The 11,988-nt window shown below is 34.8% G+C and overlaps 1 pseudogene; it reads left to right on the top strand.

Annotated features, from left to right (window-relative positions):
• Positions 1 to 3,087: 3,087 nt before the first annotated feature.
• On the top strand, positions 3,088 to 4,413 carry LOC138164078 (SWI/SNF-related matrix-associated actin-dependent regulator of chromatin subfamily E member 1 pseudogene; annotated as a pseudogene).
• Positions 4,414 to 11,988: the final 7,575 nt, after the last annotated feature.

The following is an 11,988-nucleotide window of genomic DNA, read 5'->3' as shown; positions in this document are numbered from 1 at the left end:
CAATATGACACTCTCCTAACTAAATAAGAACTGAACTACTTATTTTTTTCTCTGGGATTATCAAATTACTATTAAGTTGAAGGGGAAAAAAGTTTGAAGGTCAGCTATATGCATCATTACCTAACTAGATAGTCCTGGTAAATTCACTTTATCAGTAAACTCATCTCTAATACCACTTGTAAATGCAATATTTTTAAAGAAATGGAAATGCCTTCAAATTAGGAAATAACAAAAGGACTCTAATTCCTTTAAAAATTATTATAAATTAAGTTTTTTTCTTAGACTTTTTATGTATTCATGTGAGACAAATTAATTGGACAGACTTGAGTTTTCTTAAAATATAAAATTGCCACTCTTTTCTCAACTTTGACTCTCATGTCCTGTAATGTGATATTCACCTCTGTCTGCAACAAATTACTTGTCTGAAATATAGGTAGAATGATATATAAAAATAAGGTTTTCATTCAATTTGGGAATAATAGTGAATGCTTTGAAATAATAAGATGGGGGGAAATCCAAGTACTCAAAAAAATGAGCTCCCTACATAAAATTTAGCAATATTCAAGGTAAAAATATGGTCATTTAACAAAAGTAAGCCACAGAAGTTTAAAAGGGCAAATTAACAGTAAATGCCCAAGCTTTTGTAACAACAATTCTATGTGTTCCAGCTTAAGTTCCTAAATCCCAGCTCTTATAATGTTTTTTTTTATCTGATCTATTTAAAAATATCATGTGTAAATCTTATTATTATATTCTTAGGATGGAAAGCTCTGTTTTTGTATTCAGTAAGAAATTATAGTTCATTCTGCTAAAGGGATTAATTGCCTCTGTGAAAATTCTCAACTTCTCTTTTAAACCATTATACTTTTAAAGAAAATCATTTCTATTGTCACAAATGAAACATTTGCATCTGGTTTTTTTTTCATTTTATTTTATTTTTCTGAGGCTTTCCAGTCCCGTCCACCCACCCACCCACACGGTCATGGTCTTTTTGAATGACTAATGTAAGCATGAATCATGATATAAAGACCTCTTAAAATCTCACTTTCTCTTAACATGGACACTGGTTAGCCTTTATTTTTAATTTCTAACACATTTCAGTTGAAATTTTCAACACAAAATTGCAATAAATATTATAGTCCAAATTGGGTGTTAATAAAAGTATCATGCCATATAGGAGAGAGTGCTGTCATTTACATCTTGGTTTCACATTGTATCTCCTAAATTTACTGGCTGTGAACCTGGACAAGTCACTTCTCTGAGTTCTCTGGCAATTCTCTAAGTATATGAGTTGAAGATGAGTGGCAAACCTGAATTGGTAGATGGAAATACCTTTCTTGGGAGTTTTCCTATTTCAATGAAATTGACCACTATAAATAGTTTATTATAAGAAAAGCAATTCTTGAAGCCTTTTGGATTTTTTTTTTGGGGGGAAGGAGAGTTTCATTTGTTGCAATGTTAAACCATCACTTTCTAGAATTCATTGAGTGTGTTATAATAGAGGGAAGTCATTCCCTAAGGACAGAGAAAGATAGAACTCCTCAAGCTTTGATTCAGAGTATTTTTGGATGTCAAGTAGCCTTGACCACTTCCTTTGGGAGATTATTATTATCTAATATTGGTACATGGAAATTTTCCATAATATTCAATGTAATATTCAATACTTTGTCATCAACCATAAACCTTCCTGTTAGAATTTTAAGGTTTCTGGACAAAATCCATTGCAACAATTGTAATGATTGCAAAGAATTGCAAAGAAAGAAATAAATTCATGATATCAATTTGTATCCTGATTTACAAGTTTGAAGTTATCTCCCACTAAACAGAAATGTGAATTGGTCAAGAAATGGAATGGTCAAGAAGGCTTGTCAGAGCTTAGAAAGGGCAAGTTTTGTTGTTTAAATCAATCTGTGATCACTTATTCCTCTTCTCTTTCCACTCCCCACCTCAAAAATCAATACTGTATATTAGTGTAACCTATGACTCAAAGGTCCATTTGCAAAAGATGTTCCTCATTAGTGGTGATTAATTAGTTAGTGTTCCATTTCTGCACTGATGGAATTGGTGAGAGCTTGAGAGAAGTCCTGGTCTTCTGGTTTCAAGCTTAGAGAAGAAATAGGCATGGAAGAATAGGAAATCCATCATGTCCCTATGCAGCTTGCTATTCTGGAGACTTGAGGGAATTTTTTCCCTTGGATAAAATGTCTCTCTTTCTTTTTCTCCGTCTCTGTCTTACACAGACATACAAACACATGCACACATGCACATGAACAGACCAATGAGAAACATGGAAGGAGTGGCAAATTAATGAAAATATTAAAACTTCCTTGATAATTGAACTATTATCCATAGTCCACACTTCTTGACTAACAGGGAAGTATGCCTTTTTATCAATGTTCTGAGAAAGATTTTTAGCTGGGATTGATCAGGTAACTACCAATTTTTATTGATCATATTATTTATATACTATTTTAGTGATTTTGTATATGTTAGCCCTGTTTTCTACATGCCATAATTTCTTTATATCCATTTCATGTTTCTCAGAATTCTTTATATGTACACTTTCTTCCACTACAGTGGTATTTAATTAAGTCATATGACACTATTTATTTAGTTATTTGCCCATTGGCATGGAGGAAGGGTGCTTCCCATCTTTTGTTGCAATTGCTACTTTACATTTAATTCTTTTTTGATTTTCACAATTACCTCATGAAGTAGTTGCTAGGAATATCACCATTTTACAGATGAGAAAATTGAGGGTGCCTGAGGCTAAATGCCTTGCCTTAGATTACACAGCTAATAAGCTTAGGAGTCAGGATTTGTACTCATTTTTTCCTGACTCTAATTTTAGCACTCCTTCCATTATGCCACTTAGGTACCTGTACTATACTAAATGATGTTATGCTATACTGTACTGTGTTGCAACATAAACAGTACTAGCAATTAACATTTATATAATACTTTCAAGTTTAGAAAGTAAAAATGTTATCGTATTTTCTCTTCATAGCAGTCTAAGGAATTATTCTTACTTTTTGATAGATGAAGGAACTGAGGTAGGCAGAAGTTAACTGGGGGGAAAAAGGAAGAGCAGCTGGAGCCGTGGCCTCTCTCCAGAGCCCAGCGTCCCAAGTTCATTATTAAGGGACTGAGAAATTAATCTTTCAAAATGTCAGAAAGACCATCTTATACCCCACCTCCCACTCCAGCTCCTGCAAAACAAATGCCTAGCACGACAGGGTTTGTGGGATACAGTCCATACAGTCATCTGGTCTACAACAACTACAGGCTGGGAGGGAATCCAGAATCAACAACCGGGTCATGCCTTCCTCTGGCATTACAATTCCCAAACCCTCAAAGCCAACAGATAAGCCTCTGATGACCTATATGAGATACAACAGAAAGGGTTGGGACCAAGTAAAGGCTTCCAACCCTGACTTAAAGTTATGGGATATTGGCAAAATTATTGGTGGGATGTGGCAAGATCTTACTGATGAAGAAAAACAAGAATATTTGAATGAATATAAAACAGAAAAGATAGAATATAATGAATCTATGAAGGCCTATCATAATTCACCTGCATACCTTGCTTACACCAATGCAAAAAGTCGAGCTGAAGCTGTGTTAGAGGAGGAAATTTGGCAGAGAGAGTCCCGAATGGAGAAAGGAGAACGTAATATGAGCATCCAACCTGCAAAGGATCCAGATGACTATGATGATGGTTTTTCAATGAAGCACACAGCTACTGCCCATTGTGAAAGTGTAGTTACAGATGTTCATTCAGTCTTTACCACAGCCAGAATGCAGGTTTTCAAATGACAGGTTCAGTCCTTAATAATCCATCAGAGAAAATTAGAAGCTGAACCCTTACAAATAGAAGAACATCACCAGGAAAAGAAGAGGGAGTTCTTAAAAAGCACAGACTCATTTAACAATGAACTAAAGAGGTTATGTAGCTTAAAAGTGGAGGTAGACATGGAAAAACTAGAAGCTGAAATTGCCCAGCCAAAGGAACAAGCTCGCAAATGGCAGGAGGAGCGAGAGAAAGAAGCAATGGAGCAGGCAGAGCAGGCAGAGCGGTGTTAGTGCTGCTCCTGCCACTGCTGCTGCCGCTGCCGCTGCCACTGCCACTGCCACCACCGAGGATGACCAGAAAAGCAGCAAAGGGAATGAGAGGAAGGAAGAGGAAAGCACTCCAATGGAGACAGAAGAGACACACACAGAGGAAACTACAGAAAGTCAGCAGAATGGTGAAGAAGGAACATCTACCCCTGAAGATAGAGTGGCCAAGAGGGAATAGATAGTATGGTAGAAGAAGGGACCAGTGACAACAACACTGGGTCAGAGAGCAAGAGTGCAATGGTGCAAGAGCCTCCAACAGACCCTGCACCAGAGGACAGTGAGAAGAAAGAATAAATGCTGAATTCCATGTGTTTAGAATTATTTTTTGAATGAAATACTGTTTTTGAGTTAAAAAAAAAGTTAACTGACTTGCCTAGAATCACAAACTTTTAAATGTATGTGGGCATATTTGAACTCAGGAAGACCTATCTCAGATATTTCTGAGCTCAAATTTAGCATTTTATGGTCATACTATCACAAATAAAATACAATGAATGCATGCTAATTAAGTGTTGATTGTAGCTGTTGAATTGTTTTGAAGGAAGAGACAAGGTAATGGAAACTTAGAGGAGGGAAATGGCATAAAAAGGGAAGATTGAGGTCCTTGCAGTCAGATTTTATGTACACAATTAATTCCAAGAAGTGGCATACCTATGAATCTTCAACTAGAGAAAAATATCTTTTCATTAATTTGTGGTCAGTCTTCACCAGACATAAAAATGTCAGCTTATTTTTAAATGAATACACTTGTGACACTAGTAATGAGGTTGAACCCAACATATTCTTTAATATAGGCTAAGAAAGGACTGTTTTTCACAACTGCTTCATCATCTCTGAGCTAAAGTATCCTTGACACCATATGTTTCCATGTTTTATCAGTCCCCTGAGTCATCTATTCCTGGCTTGTCAAAACATTCAAAAGAGATCCAGATAAACTAGTGCTTAATAATAGCAGGCCATCCAATGTAGGGATACATTACCATAATTCATTCTCAGGGCCAACTGCTTTCATTCTTGAATTGTGAGTCCTGTCATCTGTTCAATCACAGGAAGAAGATTATAACCTTGTGAACACTAAATGTCTATTCATTATTCCATAGGTGGTGTCACAGGATTTTCCTTATAATGTTGGCAAATCCACCTCAACTTATCAGCATACAACACAGAACAAAAATGTTGAGGAAAAATTAATTTGATTTTAGGATGTTGGAGGAAGATTCATTTATGACTAAAGATTAAGACTGAATAAGAGAGTTGTTGAAGGACTGTCATCATTACATAAATTTTCAGCACACCTTATAACCTAAAAATGTGGAAATTATCCTTCTTGCAAAGATATATTGAGAGTGTGGCCCTCTTCATGATTACTCACTCATTTGGTCAAATTAGGCACTAATTTTAATATTTGTGGCATGGCCAAATCTCAGGTTGATTTAGAATCAAAGTAAGAAAAAAATTAAGAATGTTAAAAAAGTGTAAGGAAAAAGAAATTAATGAAATAAAAGTTATTAATCTATTATGATTAAGCAGAACATCCAACTCTTAAATGAATAGCACTGCATGTCATATTACCATCATTATTATTAGATGCACTTAGTAGATGACCAATTGTATATATTTCATTGTAACATACATAGTGAGTATGGAGTAGAAGAAAGATTATTGCATTTTAATTTAGAGGACTTGGATTTAATTCTTGTTGCCACAACTCTTTAACTATATGATATTAGGTACCCTCCTTATGCCTTAATTCCTCATTTATGAAATATGAATAATGATGGCTCACTATCTACTCCATTGGGTTGTTGTAAAACTATCACTATATAAGGTTCCAGGAGATATCTAAATATTCTACTAATACAAAGAAGTAGATAGTATTATTAAATTATAATTAAAGCTTTAAGACTACTTAGATCAAATTTAGTCCAATACTTTTATTTTTAAAATGAAGAAACTGAAGTCTAAGGAGTGGAAATGACTAACCCCAAGCCACAAAGGTAGTTTGCTGCAACCATGACTAGAACCCATGTTTCTTGACACCAAGTCTGTTGCTCTTTCCATTATTCCACACTTTGGCCCTGCCTAAAACAGACTCACTGACTATATATTAAACAACAGGTAGCATAAAAACATTAAACAGATAAAAAAGGATCTGTGGATCAGTCATTTAGTCTCAATTAATAAACCTTTATTAAGCATTTACTATGTTCCAGGAACATTGCTAAGTCCCAGGAATATGCACTGAAGACAAAGAGGTTTTTTTTTTCTGTTTTGTTTGTTTTTTTCTTTCATTTGAACAGGGGAAGATGATACATGAAAGGAAGCTAAACCTTAGGGGATTCTGGGGTGAAGATGAATTTACCCACATTTGTAGTAGAGGAAGTATTGGAGTACAGCTTGAATGGGAATAACTGACTTGGTTGCTGTCTGATTTCTGGGAGGACATAGTCAATCAGAGGGAAAGGTAACAGGAACAGAAGAATACTTCCAATTTATGAATGTCAGGGATTGTATGAGGTTTAAGAATGAAAACTTGGGGCAAAATTAGTGGACAAACTAGAATGAGTCTAGAGTGTAGGCTGAAGAAGAATGAGACATGGCTAGGCTGTGGGACCTCCTTAAATGGAAGTTCTAGGGGGAGACATTCAATAAGACAGAAAAGACACAGAAGTGAAGTCAATACACTTTCAACATGTGACTTTAATGGGTGATATTTATTTATAAATTTGTATGATATGCAGGTGAATGGGCAGTGTGTTTTAAAGAAGGGAATGAAGAATTAGTACATTGTTATACTGGAGTTCAGATTCTGACCAGAGTGATCATTGAGAAAGAATAATAAAATTAATTACCTTCTTTCTGCTTAATCTGAAAAGATTTTGAGGAGATTGGGATATTTGATGACATATTTCAATTGAGAAAGATAATATGACAAAGGTATCATGGTACAGGAGAAAGAACACTGCCCTTCAAGCTGCAAACATGGCTTTAAGCCCTGATTCCTACTTTAACTGGGTAGCTAGGTGGCACAGTGGATAATTAGCTGAACTTGGAGTCAGGAAAACTCATTTTCCTGAGTTTATATCTGGCCTCAGATTTTTACTTACTAGTTGTGTGACCCTGGGCAAGTTACAACCCAATTTGTCTCAGTTCCTCATCTGCAAAATGAGCTGGAGAAAGAAATGGGAAATCTCTCCACTATCTTTGCCAAGAAAACTCCAAATGGAGTTATGAAGTCAAAAACAACTCAACAATAATAACCTAATTTAACCAGCCTCATTTTGCTATTGACTCCCTCAGAATGTTGCAAGAAAGGTACTCCAAAGACTCTGTAGTATTATATAATCTTTAACATATTAAGGGGGAAACAACTGCTCAAATTCTATAATGCCACTACAGGGAAGCTTCAGGTTTTGCTAGTGGGATCAGCAGGAAAAGGGATTAATTCATATTGTATACAGGGAGAATGAAGAGAACTCAGCTTTTGGGGGCATTGCTACTGTTAAATGCAAAGACAATATGATGCCATTTCAGTAATTTCATATCAGTGTCTGACCTCAAATCCAGGTTTCCAAACTCTGAAGTTACAGAGACAGAATGGTTTCTAGAGTAATTAGTTTCATGGGAGCAGTGGACTACCCAGGTTGCTGGTTTATTTCCAAAAAAAAATAGTTTTGGATCCTTGAGAATTGGGAGGTGGGGGGATGAAGAGAAACTGTTCTGTCAGATAGGCTTGTTATAATGTCCTTTAAATAATAATGATTTATAATTAATTTACTATAACCCAATATTTCTGAAATGTCATCCTCAATTTCTATATCTATGAGGAAATAGTCCATTAACACTACCTTTTTTAAATCATTGTGTTTAAGATTATTTCCTTTCATCATTAGCTCTTTTCTATTAGACACAGCAATTGAAATATATTTTGCATTACGCTGTAGTCTTCCATCATGGATATATAATAAGACTGACAATGAATGTTATGAGAAAATAGACCTCTCTTTAATCCAACCAGTTGCCAAGTTCTGTCAATTCTGCTTTTGTAATATTCTTGGTCTCCTTTTTGTTTCTAATGCCAACATCCTAATTTGGGCCACTGTTTATCCTCTCCTATACTCTTACTATAGCTCTAAATAATTTCTAACTCCAAGTTCTCTCAACTTGAATCTATCCTTTATAGCAATATAAGAGTCACTTTCTCAAAACATAGCTCTGGCCATGTCACTCTGCTGATGAGCATCTTTTTGTGGTTATGCATTTGCTTATATATAAACTTAATAAAGATAAGTTCAAAACTTTAAAAATTAATAAACTTAAAGGTTATCTCTTTATCCTTAGAGTCACATCTTCCATGGGCTGATTCCAAACTGTTTTTCTATTTTTATTTCATATTATTCTCATTTACATACACTATCAACATAGAAGCACATGATCATTGATATGGAGTTCAAATGAACCATAGACATAATCTATTCTATTTCCATCTCTACAAACAACCAAAGTGGTTAACTACAGATTCCTTGATCTCATTCTTTCTACATACTCTCTACAAACTTGTATACAATCTGGTTACAGGCCATAGAGGACCTTAAGAAGAAGATAAAAGCAGTGGAGGAAAAATTGGGAAGAGAAATGAGAATGATGCAAGAAAATTATGAAATGAGAGTCAACGGTCTGACTGAGAAAAACAATACATTAAAAAACAGACTGATTCAAATGGCAAAGGAGGCTCAAAAAGGCAATGAGGAGAAGAATGCCTTAAAAAGCTGAATTTGCCAAATGGAAAAAGAATATCAAAAGATTAATGAGGAGAATTATTGCTTCAGAATTAGATTGGAGCAAATGTAAGCTAATAACTTTATGAGAAATCAAGATGCTATTAAACAGATCCAAACAAATGAAAGAATATGAGGCAATGTGAAATATCTCATGGGAAAATCCACTGACCTGGAAAATATATCCAGGAGAGATAATTTAAAAATGGGTGGACTCCCTGAAAGCCATCATCAAAGAAAGAGCCTAGAAATTATCCTCCAGGAAGTTCTCAAAGAAAACTGTCCTGATGTTTTAGAAGCAGAGGGCAAAATAGAGGTTGAAAGAGTCCACCGATCACCTCCTGATAAAGAACCCAAAAAGAAAACTCCTAGGAATATTATAGCCAGGTTCTGGAATTCCCAGATTAAGGAGAGAATATTACAAGCAGACAGGAAGAAACAATTTGAATATTGTGGAAACACAATCAGGATAACCCAGGATCTGGCAGCTTCTACACTGAAGAATCGAAGGGCTTGGAATATGATATTCTGGAGGTCAAAGGAGCTGGGATTAAAACAAGAGTCACCTACCCAGCAAAACTGAGTATCATGTTTCAGGTGAAAATATGGTCATTCAGTGGAATAGAGGACTTTCAAGCATTCTTGCTGAAAATTCCAGAGTTGAATAGAAAATTTGATGTTAAGATACAAGAATCAAGAGAAGCATGAGAAGGTAAATGCAGAAAAGAAATCATAAGGAACTTATCAAAGTTGAATTATTAACATTCCTACATGGAAAAACAATAATTGCAACTTATGAAATTTTTCTCAGTAGTTGAAGGGAATAGAAATACATATATGAGGGTATGTGGGCATATAAATACATATGTAAATGTGTGTATATATGTTTACAGACATACATAGATAGAGTGCACAGGACCAATTTAACAAGAAGGGATGATACTTAAAAGGTGAAATTTAGAAGTGAGATTGGAATATAATGAGAGGAGATGGGGAGAGACAGAATGTGATAAACTATCTTATATAGAAGAGGCAGGGGAAAATGGTTACAATGGAGGGGAAGAATAGGAAGGCAAAGGGGAATGGTCAACCTTACTGCCATTGAATTTGGCTTGAGGAGGGAATTAAATGCACAGTAAATATGGTATCTCACCCTCCAGGATAGTAGGGGGTAAGCAGGTGAGGGGGGGGGGGGCTGATGGAAGGGCGGGCAGGCTGGGGAGGAGGTAATTTGTAAGCACCCATTTTTGAAAAGGGACGGGATCAAAGTAGAGAATAGAACCAGTGGGAGGTGGGATAGGAGGGAGGAAAATATAGTCAGTCTTTTACAATATATCTCCTATGTTATTGTTTTGCATTAGCCACACATGTACAACCTATACTGAACTGCTTATCTTCCCAGTAAGGAGGGGTGACAAGGGAGGAAGGGAATGAATCTGGAATTCAAAGTTTTAAAATCAAATATTCAAATATGTGTGTGTGTATTCATGAAGAATATATATAATTGTAAGTACTCTGTACTTCTGTTTACCGAAATAGAAACTTAATGATTGCCTCTACAAAATAATAAATATTACCCAGACCCCATTGCAGTTCTGGGATGAGGGGAGTATTTGAACCTGTCTTTTCATTAGTATAAGGAAGATCCTGACAACTAATACCACCCAACTACCCAATTCAATTTGACACCTTTTCTTCAATTTATAATCTTAGAAACTTTCCTAAAACCTGGTGCAAACACATAAAAACGAGGGTCATTAATGTGTATGGGGGCCACATATTGACCTAATTTTAAACGCAATGTCATCTATGTTTAATTACATTTTATTTATTAAAATATTTCTCAATTGCATCTTAATCTGGCTTGGGCCACACATTCGTGTTGTAGGACCTATGCCCAGCATGTTTGACACCTCTTGCCTAAACCACTGAGACATTAAGGTATTTGCTAAAAATTGCACATCGAGCATGGAATCAAGGTGGGATTTAGATCCCGGTATTAATGGCTTTGAAGCCACATTATCAGGTTGCCTCTCCAAAGGTCTGACAATTCCAATTTATTTATGTTCTGGAAATGTTTTTAATAATTTAATTACAGATCTTTTGAAACCAGTTCTATTGTTGTGATCTAAAATGTAACACAGACAGTTATATCTGAAGGTATGTCTTATGACTACCATTAAGAGAAAGTGTTATTATTAGTTATTTATCATATTAATTTTCACATAAAAACATTTTAAATGTCAAAATAGTAATATTTTGTATGTGCATTTTATTAAACTTAGAATGGTAGTCATTAAAATCATGAAGTATTGTTTGTTTGAAAGAGAAACTCATGGAATATATAGTATACACACACACACATATATATGCATATATATATATATATGTGTATGTATAAAATCTTGTGTCCATAAACCTTATGTCCATGGACTAAAGATGGTATTTTAAGAGTAGAGGGAGCTCTTACTGAAACTGTTTGTTGTTGTTAATAATCCACTGTTGTGCTTGTCATTTTTTATATGTATGAATTTTCAAGTTTAGTAGGTATGAAGATATTTTTATTTTTTTGCCAAAATTATTAGCCTTAAAATTTGGTAAGTACTACAAGGAAGAGCATGTCTGAGGTATTTTTGCAGTTACCTTATTTTTGATTGATAAAATAAACTGGAAATATTCAAGCACTTTCCTAATCAAATCAGAATTTCTCATATTGTTTGGTCTCAGGACTACCTTGTACTCTAATATTATCGCCCCCCCCAGTGCTATTCGTGGGATACACTATTGATACTTATAATATTAGAATTTTTAAAATAGTTTTAATATGAAAATAATTTTAACCTTTTAGAATCTTTTAAAGTGTCTAGGGAAACTTCAGAGGTCTCCAGAAATCACTTTGACAACTTTTAGCTCAAACTTATTTTTAAACCTCTTTATTATTTTTACTCCCCCCACCCTTTTGTCTGCCTTTTATTTTCTTTTGCAACATGACAATGTGTAAAAAAAAGAAAACTTCTGGCTTAAAAAATAAATTTTTATCATAAGAAATAAAACTATGTAAATAATAAAACAAAAATAAGGATAAGGACTG

This window comes from Petaurus breviceps, unplaced genomic scaffold (genome assembly GCF_028583685.1).
Source record: "Petaurus breviceps papuanus isolate PSGF00001 unplaced genomic scaffold, PetGlider_PUasm1.0 189, whole genome shotgun sequence".
Classification (NCBI taxonomy): Eukaryota; Metazoa; Chordata; class Mammalia; order Diprotodontia; family Petauridae; genus Petaurus; species Petaurus breviceps.
Note: the sequence above shows the minus strand (reverse complement) of the source record. Positions and strands in the feature narration are given on the sequence as shown.